The 14696-nt window shown below is 37.8% G+C and overlaps 1 protein-coding gene and 1 pseudogene across 2 annotated transcripts in view; both read right to left on the bottom strand.

The window, feature by feature from the left end:
- If (integrin subunit alpha inflated) overlaps window positions 1-14696 on the bottom strand; it is a 149118-nt gene that overhangs the window by 20037 nt on the left and 114385 nt on the right. The window lies entirely within an intron of this gene.
- LOC144468223 (5S ribosomal RNA) lies at window positions 5851-5971 on the bottom strand (annotated as a pseudogene).

Genomic DNA, 14696 nt, shown 5'->3' with positions numbered 1-14696 from the left:
ACAACAACTTTCTGTATTATAAAAATGTTTAAAGGCCAAGATATCTGTGTTATTAATTAGAATCCCATTTAGAGGAGATCAGCAATCAATTTGAATATGGTTATGGAAATTATGATTGAATTAATACTTGTTCTAATAATAAAACAATTAACTGTCTTCTCTTTCTAAAAACTGTATGAGAAAAAGAAACGAAATTAGAGAACTGTAATAGTAAAACTTATAAGTGTAAATAATAAATGTATTTTTATTTTCGAAACGAATTTATCTATTTTCTACTCAAAAATCGTGCCTAAAAATGTCAAATTACAGCAAAATTTAATTTCTATTAATTTTGTGACAACTTATAAACATAGAACAATAATACAATTTTTGTTAACACACGCGTCATCTTTTATTAAAAAGACATCCACCTGTCACGAGTGTAGAACAAGATCCATATTCAAATTACACCGGAAGAGTATCATTAAAATGAAAGCATCATTAAAACACGTAATTTATCGTAATTAAGAAAAATATGGAAAAATATCTACATTGTCGCATCTTCGCATAGGATTCTTCAACGCGCCAATCGACAAACCCCAGCTTTCACGTTTCCATCTCGCGTCTTCGTTAACGTCATCCGATCCATCAAACCGATAATTATCCTGCGTCGCGTCGCGTGCATCATTAAATTGTTACTGTCGTTTATTGAAACTTAATATTCCATCGAGGGACCGGCGACGGAGGCGAGGCTCGTTAGCGTAGTATTTACCGAGGTTGAAAGCTTGTAAAGCCGCGCGCCGGGGCCCCGGCTAACACGCGATGCGTTTGCGTTTTACACGATGTAACGGTAAGACTCCCACAGTCTTATCTAACGGCGGTGGAACAGTAGTAAAGATTATGTCCCGCGTACATATTAATCAATGGCCTACGCGTACGATCGTAAGAAACTGAATCCGTTCGGGACACGGGATGCGCCCGTAATATCATGCAATATGAATGAGATCGGGAAACTAGAAGCCGCGACGTGGAGCGACGAGTTTTTGCGCAATTGCAATTTCGAGATTCATTGCTTGATAAATGGAATGGGATACACACTTTGTGACGTGTTTTGTAACGACTTTTTTGTCCGTTGACGGATTCCAGTGTCGGAGTGAAATACGTCGAGGTGTGCATTTTTATGATTATTGTAGGCGAGCAAATTATTATGAACGTTTAGAAATTCGTAGTTGTTTCAAGTTTAATTAAGGGTGCGTGTAGGTGCTTATATTGTAATTTGATTTTGAGGTTTTGGATTTAAATGTACTACTCGAATTAATAGCATGAGTTGTAAATAATATCATAATTGTTTTAGTCTTTAATTGTCTCAAATATAATATGGACATTTAAAATATACGAATACTAGTAGAAATTATTATTGTTATTTAAATATTTTAATATTTAATAAATATCTCTACTGTCATTACATACTTTATTATTACTATTAAAAATTAGTTATACTATTGAAAATACTTTAAAATTACTATTGAGTATTGCTTTAAAATGGATAGTTAAAAATGGTCGAGTTGGAGACATCATTGTAATAATAAGAGATGATAAATACGTTAATAGTGGAATTCTTTTTACAGTAGTGTAACGTCTCAATTTTTTGAACTTTTATTTTCAAAAATCACATAAAATCGAAAGGTAGATTTTAATTGTATAAACCTTTAAACAGTTTATTCAAAACGTTCATCTTCGCGAGATTTTTGTTTGTGTTTCATTAATATTGTCGCGGATCAAAATAATTGTTCTATTGTTGCGGAATACAGAAAAGTGGTGTTATTTCTTAGAGAAATATTTCTTATCATCTAATAATTATTTAACATTGATTTAAAATTTTACATTCGCAAATAACGTCATTCCAGAAGTAATCAGAGTCACAGAAACAATTATAAAATAAAATAAGAAATTATTTCAGAAATAAATACTCGATTCAGAATACATTTTTTTATACATTTTTAACAATTAAGTTACGAATAAAACTCCACTGAATTCTATTTTTGTTCACAATTCAATTACAACTGAAAAATACGCGTATTTAACAATTTGAAAATTCCTAATTTACGTTAACAACTAGAAATTCGATTTTCACATAAATTTTTAAAACATTCATCTTGCAGGATTCTATTCAAAAGAATTTTATCGATATTCTTGCGAGACACTAACGAACCAAGATAATATTTCAAATAACGTCATTCGAAAAGTGTCTTCGGCTTTGGTATGCGCCGTGTTTTATGGAGGCACGCGGCGAGGAACAGGTTAGAGAGGCAAGGACTCGAAGCGCTCGCCGGAAAAATCAGAACACGTGGCCGGGACATAGCAGACCATATGTCTCGAGGATTCACGTTGAAACACTAGACCCGCGCGCGAATCTCTAGTTAGTCCCCCAGTATCTCTGTATAGAATCGGTCGGTCCGCGACCCCCGTTGCTGGCAGCTACGTTGACCCCGTGCCGTAAGGATCGCCACCACTCAAGGCCCCCCGCTTAAATATCACCGGGATCAAAGTGTTAATCGCCGGACAATGTCGGCGCGTTCCCTCTCGCGGGATGCACCTACGCGCCGATGCAGGACCGACGCCCACGCGGCGCATAGAGAACACAACACGGGGGAATTCCGCGGATCGAACGGGGGGGAACGAGATGCACGGAAAACGCGACGGGGCCCTGACGGGGAAGAGGATGCCCGGACACACGGGATGATTGGTGGTTCGATGTTTCTCGCAGGACCTCGCTCGGTTGCGACCATCTATGGAACCCGGGATCATCGAAATTGTTTAATAACGATACTTCTGGTGTGTATACGAGAGATTACGGTGCTCGGCAAATACATGGCATTCGCGCTGGAATTGATAGTTGCTTGGGTAATTGATCTTGATCCCCGGGGCTCTCCGCAAGTTGTTTGGTTTAGGGACGCGAAACTTCTATTTTAACCCTTTGCGCTCGAAGCGATTTTAACTGTAAATCTGAGATCATTTTTCTGGTTCAGAGTAATTTTATTCTATGCGACAGAATGCACTTTTATGCGTACGAAATTGATTCTTATGATTCCTGTCAACAGTTAATAATTTTTTAGATATAAGCTTTGTTGGTGTAAAAATGATCTCGGAGCGTGGTACAATTTTAGGGAATTTTATTTTGTTCACGAATTTTTAGTTTAGTTTTAATGCATTAATTATTGAATATTTTTTGACACAACCAACGATAATAGAGTCGATAAATACACTTCTAACAGAATTATTTTTCGCTGTTAAAATATTTTATATTTTTTAAAAAGTCCCAAATGGGAATTGTTGCAGTTTGCATGCATAAAAACTAAGAGGAAAGTTTCTTTTCTTTTATGAATCATTTTATATATTCTGATTAATGTATGATATTTAATTATAATATAACAACCAAGTCAAAAATATCATGCTTTAAATATGATAACTTTCTTGTGCGCAAGTTAGAAATGATTTCTAAATTTGTTAAAACGAAACGAAACACAGAAGAGTGCTATAAGTGCTATAAACAATATTAACCGATATGTATAAAATTATATTAAATCTAGATTAAATAATAATTACACAAATAATAATAAATTCCAAATAATAATAAAATTTCAAAATCCTTAAATAGGAATCATAGCAACTAATGGGTTAAGAGCTTCTGTTTCAAAATTTTTATTTTCATAATTATTCTATCAAATACAAATACCATGGTACAACTATCTACTATCATAGTGCAACTAATAACTATAGTCCAAGAGAGAGTAAATTCTATTCACAATATACAAGCACCAAACCAAAGTACAATCTCTCCTTCGAACGATCCGACATTTCATGGCACACGACCCGATATAAAAATGGAACATCGTAGGTTCAACAGCAAGAGAAGCAAGGAGGGACCTTCTTCTCGAACTGGGACACGGCGGGTGGGGCGAGGGTAAGACGCGAAAATGTGACGGCACCGACCGGATTCCGTGGGTTCGGTTCCGGCGAAAGGTTCGTGTCTAGTTTCGTTTTACTCTGCTTATCATGAGAAATGGCGGCCGTTTATAAAACAATGCGACCGCTAAGGGAGGAGGACCACCGGCGCGTAGGTGGCCTCCTCGCAACGCTGCCCGACGCTGAACACGGAACACGGTGACAGAACGAAATGTCCGTGCCTTAAATGGCCACCTGAGACTCTCCTGCTGTTGCTGTACGCCGCTGCCGTGTCGCGAGTGCCCTTTTTCCCTCCCCGCGGGGACTATCTCTTTCTGCGCCAGGATTACGCGTATGTACGCGTTACGAACATGAGTGCGACGTCGACGCGACAAAGGGCATCGCTGCCGCACGAAACCAGGATTTCGCGTGCTGATAGTCGACCTGTGCTATCCACGATAAGTCGAGGCGGCGGTGGCACGAAAAACTATACACAGACTACGCGATGGACTTGCTTATCTTGTCATTCGTGAAATAGGTTCTGACGAACGGTCACGTGCGAAGAAGTCGCGTCAATTTTATCTCGTTGCTCTTTTTTGAATATTTTAATAGGCATTCCTTCCTTATTTTTATAATTAGAATCGTAGTGGAGTCAATTTTGGCATTTGCAAAAATGGCCCCAGTATATGGTCAGGTATAAAGAAGACGTGTAGATAATGTTAATTTATTGTTGTTTCAGAGAAACTTTAACGCGCAGTTGTTTCTCATTTTCTAATTAGGTTAGTGGAGGATCGATTAATCTTATCAGTTGTAAAAATGGTCCCAGTGTTTGGTTATGTGTGAAAAAGATAAGACCATTTTTATTTCATTGTTCAGACAATTTTGTTTTACTGATCTTTTAGTGAAGTATTAGCTCATATTTGTTTCCGATTTCCTAATTAGGTTAGTGGCGGATCAATTAATCTTATCATTTGTAAAAATGGTCGTTTGGTCACATTTATTTATAAACTAGCAAACCTGGCGAACTCCGTTTCGCCACCAGATGGCTTCGTTTTTTGTAACATTTCGTTTGGGGATTAAAAGATGAAGAAAAGTTATTTTTTTTGTTTTATAAACCATATTGGTTTGTAGTACATGCTATGTATCAGAGATGGCGCTGTATGTGAAAAATGATTTTCCCTGTTTTCCTGCTTTTCTGTTGAAATTTTTCCAGAATTTTGGTTGCTATAAACCTCGCGGAGCCCGAGACCTTTCCAACGAATGCAAAACCGTGGAAATCGGTTCGTGCGTTCTGGAGTTATAGCGTCAGGAAGGAAAACCCGACTTATTTTTATATAATAGATGGTCATAATGGTCACACATATTGTTACATTGTTCCTTATGGAGAATTTTGACAATTATTAACTACTAGTTTTTTCAACTACATTATATTAGTAATGGTGTAACTGACCTTGTCACTTATGAAAATGGCCCCATTGAATGATTTCACGCGAAGCTAAAGTTCATTAAATCTTATTTCATTATCCCTTCTGAAGAAAATTGATTCTCATTTGTTCCCCTCTTTTTCACACCGTCATGGTCTAATTAATCTCGAGGCATCCAAAAATGGTCCAACAAAATTATGACAAGTGAGAAAGGAGTTCGGACAATTTAATTTCGTTGCTATTTCAGTAAACATTTTGACACGAACCCAATCTAGTTTAACTCTTATTATTAAATTAATAAAATTAACAAAATGGTAAATGGTCGGAGAAGAACAATTGTGAATATTATTTCTCGTTTGAAAATAGGAGAATCAAAATAAATTCGTTTATTCACATTGTTCGCAAATAATAAATTAACGTACGGTATGTGCTGTTTTCTTAAATTAAAAAATATTGAGTACAAAAAAGGAATAATCATTAAATAAATTATTTAAAAAAAGAGTGACAACAACACATGGTGTTCCCAGGCGGTCACCCATCCAAGTACTGACCATGCTCAACACTGTTTCACTTCGATGATCGGACGAGAATCGGTTTTTTTGCAGTGTGATTTGATCGTTGTCGTACTAATAGAATCTCTATCCGCGATTATAAAGCATTTACATAACTAATGACACAATTTACTAAAATACTTCAATACTAAAATAAATACTTCAATTTACTAAAATAAAGAAAGAAACGACGTAATGCATTTTTAGTTTGTATAACTGCAACATATTCAAAAAAAAATATCTAGAAACACTAAAAGCTTGTACTGTTTTCAGTAATTACTCTTCACAGAACGAATAAACATTATATGCACAGTAACGCGAGGTAGCAACAGCAACAGCAATGAAATCAGAGTAATTCATGAAAGTAGAAATTTCACTCCTGCGCTTAGGAAATAAGAGCAATCGCTGAAATGGGCTCAGCGTGGTTCGAGCATATGCGTCGAGCCGTAACGTAGGGCCTAGGAAGAATAATAGGAATGCATTTTCACTGCGCCGCGATAAGTAATCTTTGCTCCATTAGGGCCAGCGCAGACGATACTTGTAAGCGCTGTCGCGTTACAAACGACACGCTTCGCAGTGTAATTCTACCGGATCTCGGACTTTATGCTGTTGAGTCACTGTATTTGCATTGGGTGCTTCCTTCTCGCAGTCTATGACTATTACAACGCAGATTTCTACAATTAGATTCGTTTCTGCGGGACAAAGAAACGGAAATTGATATTTAACTGCGACAACGACTGATCTATTTTTTACTTTATACGGTGACTCACGTTTATATTCGGGCACTCTTTAAAATAGAATAACTGTTTTAAAAATAGACGAAATAAATTCTTTTCTCAGATGTTAGAGAGATAAAAATTAATATTTTTGTTGACACAATATAAGCTTTTATACCATGTTGAGATATAATAATTTGTATATTAAATTATTCGTTCAATTATTAAATCTTTGCACTTGAAGTTATTTTAATTCCAAAATGAAGACATTTGTTTTAACGTACAGTATTTATTGGTACGGTCACATTTGGTACGACTGTTTTTATTTGATGCATACGTAATTATACATACTTGACAGAATATTCCGTGCACTAAATTGTGAATTAAATTATGAAGACAGAATATTTTGTGTCGCAAATTATGTGTTAAATTATCAAGACACTATATTTTGTGTAGCAAAGTATTAAGATAGTAATGTGTCTTAATATTTAATATAAGTTTACTGTACCCAACATTATGCATCAAACAAATTGAGAAATGTATATATAAATTGCAGTACCAATATACTTTAAAAATACTCTCGCGCGACATTCATTGATCTTACAAATGCATCCAAATGACAAAAATCGTGTTCCTAGCAATTTCTATGAAAGCTGTTGGCCCGATTTCATGAAAACCGCGGCAGAAGAGGCAGCGAGATTTCCCAGAGCGCGGCATTTGCAGGTAAACACGTGTGGCCGAGTGCACGGGATCAAAGCCGATGCCTGCACCCCATATCCCGGGCTCGCCGTGCCCGAGGAAATAAAAAGTCCCGGCGAGCATCGCGTTCTGCATATGTCAACATTGTTTCGTGGTAAACACGTGTGCAAGCCCGTAGCGTGGCCCATTAATTTCCTGGCGGAGGCAGACGGTCGGCTATCTATGACAGAAACTTACTGACGCTATCTGGGAAACATCTCGGTTACGTCAGCGCATCGAACGAGAGACAGAACGCGAGTTCCGTGTGTATGCGCCGCGACGCGGCGCGGCGGTGCGGACCCGGCGCGACGCGGAGCGAGGCCAGGGCAGCCGAGAGCGTGGCGCCAGTCCGGTGCATTTTAGGGGCCGCTTTTGTTTATGCCCCCGCAGAAAAGTTATTATTTGTAGGGCCGGCCGCGGAGACCGCGCCGATCCACGGGCCCGATTCGCACGGCGAGCGAACAATGGATCCTGTTCGTCGGCCAACAATGTCAAACGTGCGACCGAGTCACGTGCACGCCCAATGGGCCCGATCCGATGCACGGGTGCAATAACCGTGACTACCGTGTTCCGGCGCCATCCGACGGGGGCCCCACGCCGGCCCCTGGAATCATCCTCGATGACTCGTTTTGTCCTGTACCTCGTCAACCGTCGCGCTCCCGCTGCATCGAAACCGGTAGCGATTTTATTGCATTTTTACACTTGTTTGCCGCTCTGTTTCTTTTTTTCAATCACTGGCGCCGCTCTTGATTGCAGCAGAGACGCGCTGTCGTTGACGTAGACAATTATGTGTGTACAGTGAGTAACTTTAATATTAGAACACTAGATAATTTTAACTTGGTTCTGTTATCATTTTATTTATACACATTTGTAATTTCACGCGATTTTAGCTTAAAGTCTTATTTGTAGAAGCTTTGTGTTTAGTTAGTAATAGTAGATATTTAATTTATACAACTTATAATATTTGTCGAAAGATAAGTTTTAAATGACATAATGTCAGATTTTGGTATCACTTTGATATCCAGTTCAAGAAATAAATTAATATATCTTACTTTGTATAATTAACCTCTTTAAGGGTACTGCCACGTATGTGTACATTTAGTTTTCTTAAAATTATAACTATTCCAAGCGTAAAGAAAATGAAAATCAGGTGAAAATCTATTCGCTACAGAATCCCTCAGTAATAGTAAATAATACAGAAACAAATATATTGTTCCCTACAATAAAAATTCATCTCCGAAGAGGTTAAGAAGGAATTTAATATTTCGTAGGATAACCTGCTAATCTTTTTAAACTAAACTTTTACTAAATGTCTTTTCGACCTAGTATCGCTATATATAAATTTTTCTTATTATTCTACAATTTAGCAAAATCTAATAATAATATGCGTTTGTGTTATTATTTCATGCCAATTTGTTAAATTGGTAAAATATGTATAGAGAATATTAAATTGAAACGACCATATTTCGAAGCTACCAAATATAATACAAATATACAATACAAATATAAATATATAACGCAAATATAATAGAAACATAGACACAGAATTTTTACCGAGGCAAGAAGCAACGAAAAGGCGGCCGAGTATATCCGAGCAATTTTGCAACCCCTCACCAGCAGCTTCTACACGGGGGATATTAGCGAATCGGTAGCCAAGCAAATACGTGCATTTGTCGAGCAGGACTCGTACAACACGGTCGGGACACAGAAGCGGTCCTGGAACGTGCGCGCAACAGGAGGAACCGACACGATGTACCCCCTACGGGGTAGCGCTGGCTCGCGATGCTTCTACACGGGAAAAATTTGCAACCGAGACAATGGCGGCCGGGGCACCGGTCCGTCTACACACGAAACACGACCGGCATGAGTTGTATTCCGGCGCCGATCGCGAGGGGGGAGGGGAGGAAACGGCCATACGAGATTGAAATATAACCGGTTGCTCAAATATGTATGGGGGTATGCTGGAATTTATGCCATCGGCCGTTTTCTATATGCGCGGTATTGGGGTGGCCAATAAGTTCTCCCGATGACTTCAGTGGCTTCTGAAGGAGTCGGAACGTGCACGATAAATAGCCCGGGAATGACGGCTATACTCGACGAATTAAAAAGTACGTACGGCGGTCTTGGGGCTCGCTTATTTCGCTGATGGAAAGTATCGGTTTGCAAGCTGCGGATTATTCAATGATGTTCGTTTGGTGCTTGGATGGCTGATAGATATCGTAAATCGTGATAGTAATATTGTATCGATAAGGTAAGAATAGATCATCGTGACGTCTGTGTAATTTGTTTTGAATTGTTAAAATTATAGTTTATAGGGTTATGTGTAAATATTGAGTAAAAATTCTCATTAAAAGTCATTAACGAATCGTAAGTAAAAATCATGAGTGAAAATTATGAATGAAAATTATAAGCGAAAATTATGAGTGAAAACTATGAGAGAACAGTACGAGCAATAATCACAAGTAAAAATTATTATATAAAAATTATAAGTAAAAATCGTAAATAGAAATAAAGGATAAAAATGATAAATAAAAAACTCAGAAAATAAGTAAAATTGAAACTAATCGCCATAGGACAAAGACATATTATTATTTAAGGAATCTTATGCCACTTAATTTTACCTTTAAAATAACATCAACAATATTTTCAACAGCTCTTGAAATTGTATTGAAAGACTAATGATTTCACTATACTACTTGAAAAATGAATATAGCAATATATAATTATATATTAATAACACAATAAAAATATTACAATTTCAAACACTCTTTATAAATATAACTCTCTACAAATAATAATAAGAACGATAACTCTTTTTATTATAATATAATCTCTAATTCAATAATCTCTTCAATAATATTACGACAATAATTTCCGTAACATAACCTCGACATCCGTGGGTCTTTTCATCGCGCCCGATGATTCTACTCGTAGCTACTGCTCAGAAGAGAAAATCTCGACCACCTTGCACGTATTCGAAACGATATCGTCGAAGTGAGAGCCCTTGTCGATGAAGTGCATACCGAACGCGGCTGAACGGAGATTATACACGAACGGCAGACAAGAAACGGTTCCCGTTGACAGACAAGCAGCCAGCTGTTGGCGTCGTAAGAGGAAATCGAAAGTACCGTTCAGGAAGAAGTAGTTTTTCTGAATCGCAAAAGCAGTAGTCCCTTTCAAGCATGATAACGTAAAAGTGGGAGGAGAGTGGTCGCCGCTGCGTTTTGGCTTCTATTGTCGCGTAAGTGCCCGGCCGTGCGGCTTTGAGTGCTCGCGGCGTAAGAGGGTAGTTTTGCCTCTGTTCCAGCTAAAATTAACAGAAGCGTTTTAGTGGAGAGCCCTCGGGGACAAATCCGGAAATCCTGGAGCTAAGAGACTCGTGTTTCATGATCTACACAGCTTTTCCGGTGCCGTAATGTTTTTAGGTACTCGGCGATACGCGTCGTCGCCATATTGTTTTCTAAGGACTACTTTTCTTGGTTGGATTTGGTTGAACTCTTGGACTTAATTATAAATATTTGGACTTCAGTTCAAATAGTTAATAATAACAAAGAGTTTTATAAATAAAAATGAGTTAAGGTAATTGAATTATTTATAGTTTGTAAATAAAGCAGTTGAAATAATTGAAATATTTATATTTGTAAATGGAGCAGTTAAAATAATTGAATTAGAGGAATTTACATTTTTAGCGATGTTAAAAGGTAGGTTAATGTTTGAACAGTTTAATGAATTAAATCGTTTGCATTTGTTTATTACATTTTAGGGTGTCCGAAACATTACCGAACATAAATACTGCAAGAATTAAAATCTGCTAAAATAATTTGATCAGAAAACGATATACTTTTCAGTAACATTAAGCTTGGTATTAGAAAGAAAGTCTAATAGTTTAATATTCCGTCGGTACATTTAGACAATCTTTATCTCAGCAGAGAAATTATAAACGACTTAAAAACAATAATTTCTACATTTTTCTGTCTTTTTTAATTTTTATGTACCAACATTGACTATCATATAAAATATATTAGACAAAGCATGGAATTCCGAAATTCATCAAATACAAGATTGTTAACACAGTCACAAAAAGAACAATTAAGATGTTAACGGAAAACGTTCGTCTTTCAAAATCCACCAACGAAGCACTAAATCAATGATTATCAAAATTACTATCACATTCAAATTATTATCAACCGAAATTGTTCTCAGACCACGGATATTACAGTAATCGCGCGACTCGTCGAACGCCAGCCTGCGATCCACAATTTCCTCGTCGAGAGACGTTGGAGCGTCGATCTCCGATGACAGATAAATCTCTATCGTTCCCGATCTAAAACGCCGCGCGCCGTCGCGAAACTGGAATTCTGTTCTCGAGCATTAAGATTTCACGAGAGGACCTCCCCAGAGTTATTTTCGGCCCGAGCTGCACACGCTGCCGCAGCACGGTTCTGCCGATCGAGGATCGATGCGCGGTCGAGTTGTATAGATCGGTATCGGTCGGATATCAATCGATCTTGACTAGATCCTTTGTAGATCGAAGGATAACGCGCGGCGTACCAGGCACAACAGAGGTAGATCCCGAGAGCTGGCGGTTTAACGCGAAGATCGATGGTCGATTGCATACTCAATGGCGTCGGGGAGACTCCTAAATCACTGACCCCGAGATTTAGTGCACGAGGGGAATCCTCTAGTAATTCAATCGGGTGAACAGACTGTCTCGGATCTGGTCTGCGGAAAAAGATACGTAAACTGCGAGATATTTCGCGACAAGTAGCCGGGGAAATTTACCTAAGTCGTTTCGGGTATCGATAATTTACTGCTTCGCGAGTTTAAGAGATAAATGTTAGTGTGAATTTCGGACTAGGATCTGCACTCTTGCGAATTCTGTTTCGCGCTTTCTTCACCTTTTTAGTGAAGAATTCATCTTTATATTTGCCTTTTCGAACTCGAAAGCTTCGAAGCGGATTTAAAATTTATCTTTGTTGTTAAGAACGAGATTATTATTTAAAATAGTTTCGAGAGCAACGGCTTAAATATATTTGCATTTATTATTTTGGTTTACTTTTTTCTATTTTTCTGCAATATCTTTTTCTTTAGTAGGTATTAAACTAGATTTACTTTGTAATATTTTGTCACTTTATTGTATTACCGTCACTGCAAGGATCCTGTTATATATAACAGTTATAATTATATTTGTAATGGAAAATATTTTTCTGTCAATTAAATGAATTAATATTAAAATATTGTCGCTATTCGTATTATTTTAAATCATAGAATTCGATTCAGTTCTTACAAGAATATAGCAAAACTGCTGGTGATTGTAGTGCTAGCAAAGTTAACAATGTGTTTTTTTCATATTTGTACGAATATTAGATTGCAGATTTATGTGGATAATAAAATTTTGTGATATATCTTTACTATTTAATTATATAATAATTGAAGAAATTACGCTAACCTTATTCTCTTTCTTTGTACTGCTCCATTAACTTATGAAAGAACAAAATACAAGTCTTGAAAAATCGAATGTATAATATACATTCTGTATGAATATAAATATAGAAACAGGTTAATATTAATACGGAACTGTAGATCTTTATAAAAATTCTCATACTCATATATCATTTTATAAAAATAAAAATGAAATAAAAATTACCTTTGCTAACTAAAAGGTAAGTCATTACAAAAATAAAGCAAAAGTGCCACTAAACCTCATTAATGCTGTCATACAACAAAATAGCCAATAATAATAAAATAAAGTAAATAATAACATGTAGCAAATGCGAAAAATCCATAATGCAGAAAAGACAATACAGTACCCATTTTGCAAGCACATCGACTGTATTATCACTGTGTCCCGCATGACAACAGCCCACATGTTCGAACCGAACAACAATGAGCAGTATCGAAAGGAAATTTCGCGCGGTCTTGTCTGTCATCGGAGACGACACACAGTTTCACTCTCGGGGGGGGGGGGGGGGGCCACCTTGCGGGCCTCAATTCGCGGCGAGGGCCGCGTTATCGCGCGACGGGACAGCTTCGATTGCCGGCAAAGAAATAGTGGGACAATTCCGCGGCCACTCAGCCGACTATCTTGCCACGGATGTATAATTCAGAATTGTCCGGCTATATGGCGGATGTTTAATGCATGGCCCCGGACCGTGGCCGGTTTCTAGCCCCGCGATCGGCATTCAATGTTAAATACCCCACCCCCGCAGCCGAAACGGTCAATCGTGACTACGGGCACGGCCTCACGAGGTCCGGTGAAACGACGGCGCGCGGTCGCAATGATTTTAGGCAAATTCGATTCTTGCGCTCGCGCCCGACATCTCGGGGGCTCCACGACCGTGCCCGTCTTTATCCGGCTTTTTCGGAGTCGCCCCGCGCGCGGCCCCCGGGACCGGGCGGAGCTGCGAATCGCTCGCGAATTTTAATCGCTTACTTAACCCCCCTACGGACGTGCGCGATTTTTTGGATGCCTCAGCTTTTTGCCGCATTGTCACGACCAACGGGGGAAACTGCTACGGATAGTTCGTTACTCTTTTGCGACATTTCTGGATGGTATTAATGGCCATTAGTTGGGTAATAAAATGTAATAATTTTCTTAAAGCTGGACTAAATGATTTGGATTTTTTATAGACGATAGAGGGGATAGTGTATTAGATAATGACTGAACTATTCTATTATAATTTTGCTATTACTTTGAGCGACGAAAGAAAATAAAAATCTCGCATTTTAGCTTTCTCATCTGAGGCTGTAACGAAAATTTAAAAAATCTATTTTATTGGTAAGTTATATGTATGTTAAAAATTCCATCGAAATGGGTTAACGCAAAGTCAAGTTACAAGATTTAAGAAACTGAAGATTTCTCAGATTTATTGAAGTGTCAAAAGTCGAGATAAAACTGCGACCTTTTTTACCTTGAATCGTTTACAACTTACAACATTTTAATACATAAAATAAAATATTCAACGCGCACCTAATTTATCGAACTCACATTTTTTAAATTTTCGTTACAGACTCAGATAGAAGAGTTCAATTATTCTCTCTTGTCATTCCAATCAAAATTTAAAAAAATACATTCTAGTTATAATAAAATAAATTGTTCCTCTATCAACTAAAAAAGAAATCAAGACGTTTAGTTTCATTTTAAAAAAAGTTATAGCACTTCGAGAAGTATCCAAACATTAATGGAAGTCATCGCGCCTATTTCACAGGGAAACAATTTAGGCGGTTCCGAAGAACAGCAATCTCGCAGCCATAAAATTGACTCGTCCCAGCAGCGGAAGAGGCCAGGGTCCACGGTCCCCGAGACCCATTCCTCATACGTTCCACGTACACCAGCCTTTCTT

This window comes from Augochlora pura, chromosome 3, assembly GCF_028453695.1.
Source record: "Augochlora pura isolate Apur16 chromosome 3, APUR_v2.2.1, whole genome shotgun sequence".
NCBI classification, from domain to species: Eukaryota; Metazoa; Arthropoda; class Insecta; order Hymenoptera; family Halictidae; genus Augochlora; species Augochlora pura.
The sequence above is the reverse complement of the archived record's forward strand: the minus strand, read 5'-3'. Positions and strand labels throughout refer to the sequence as shown.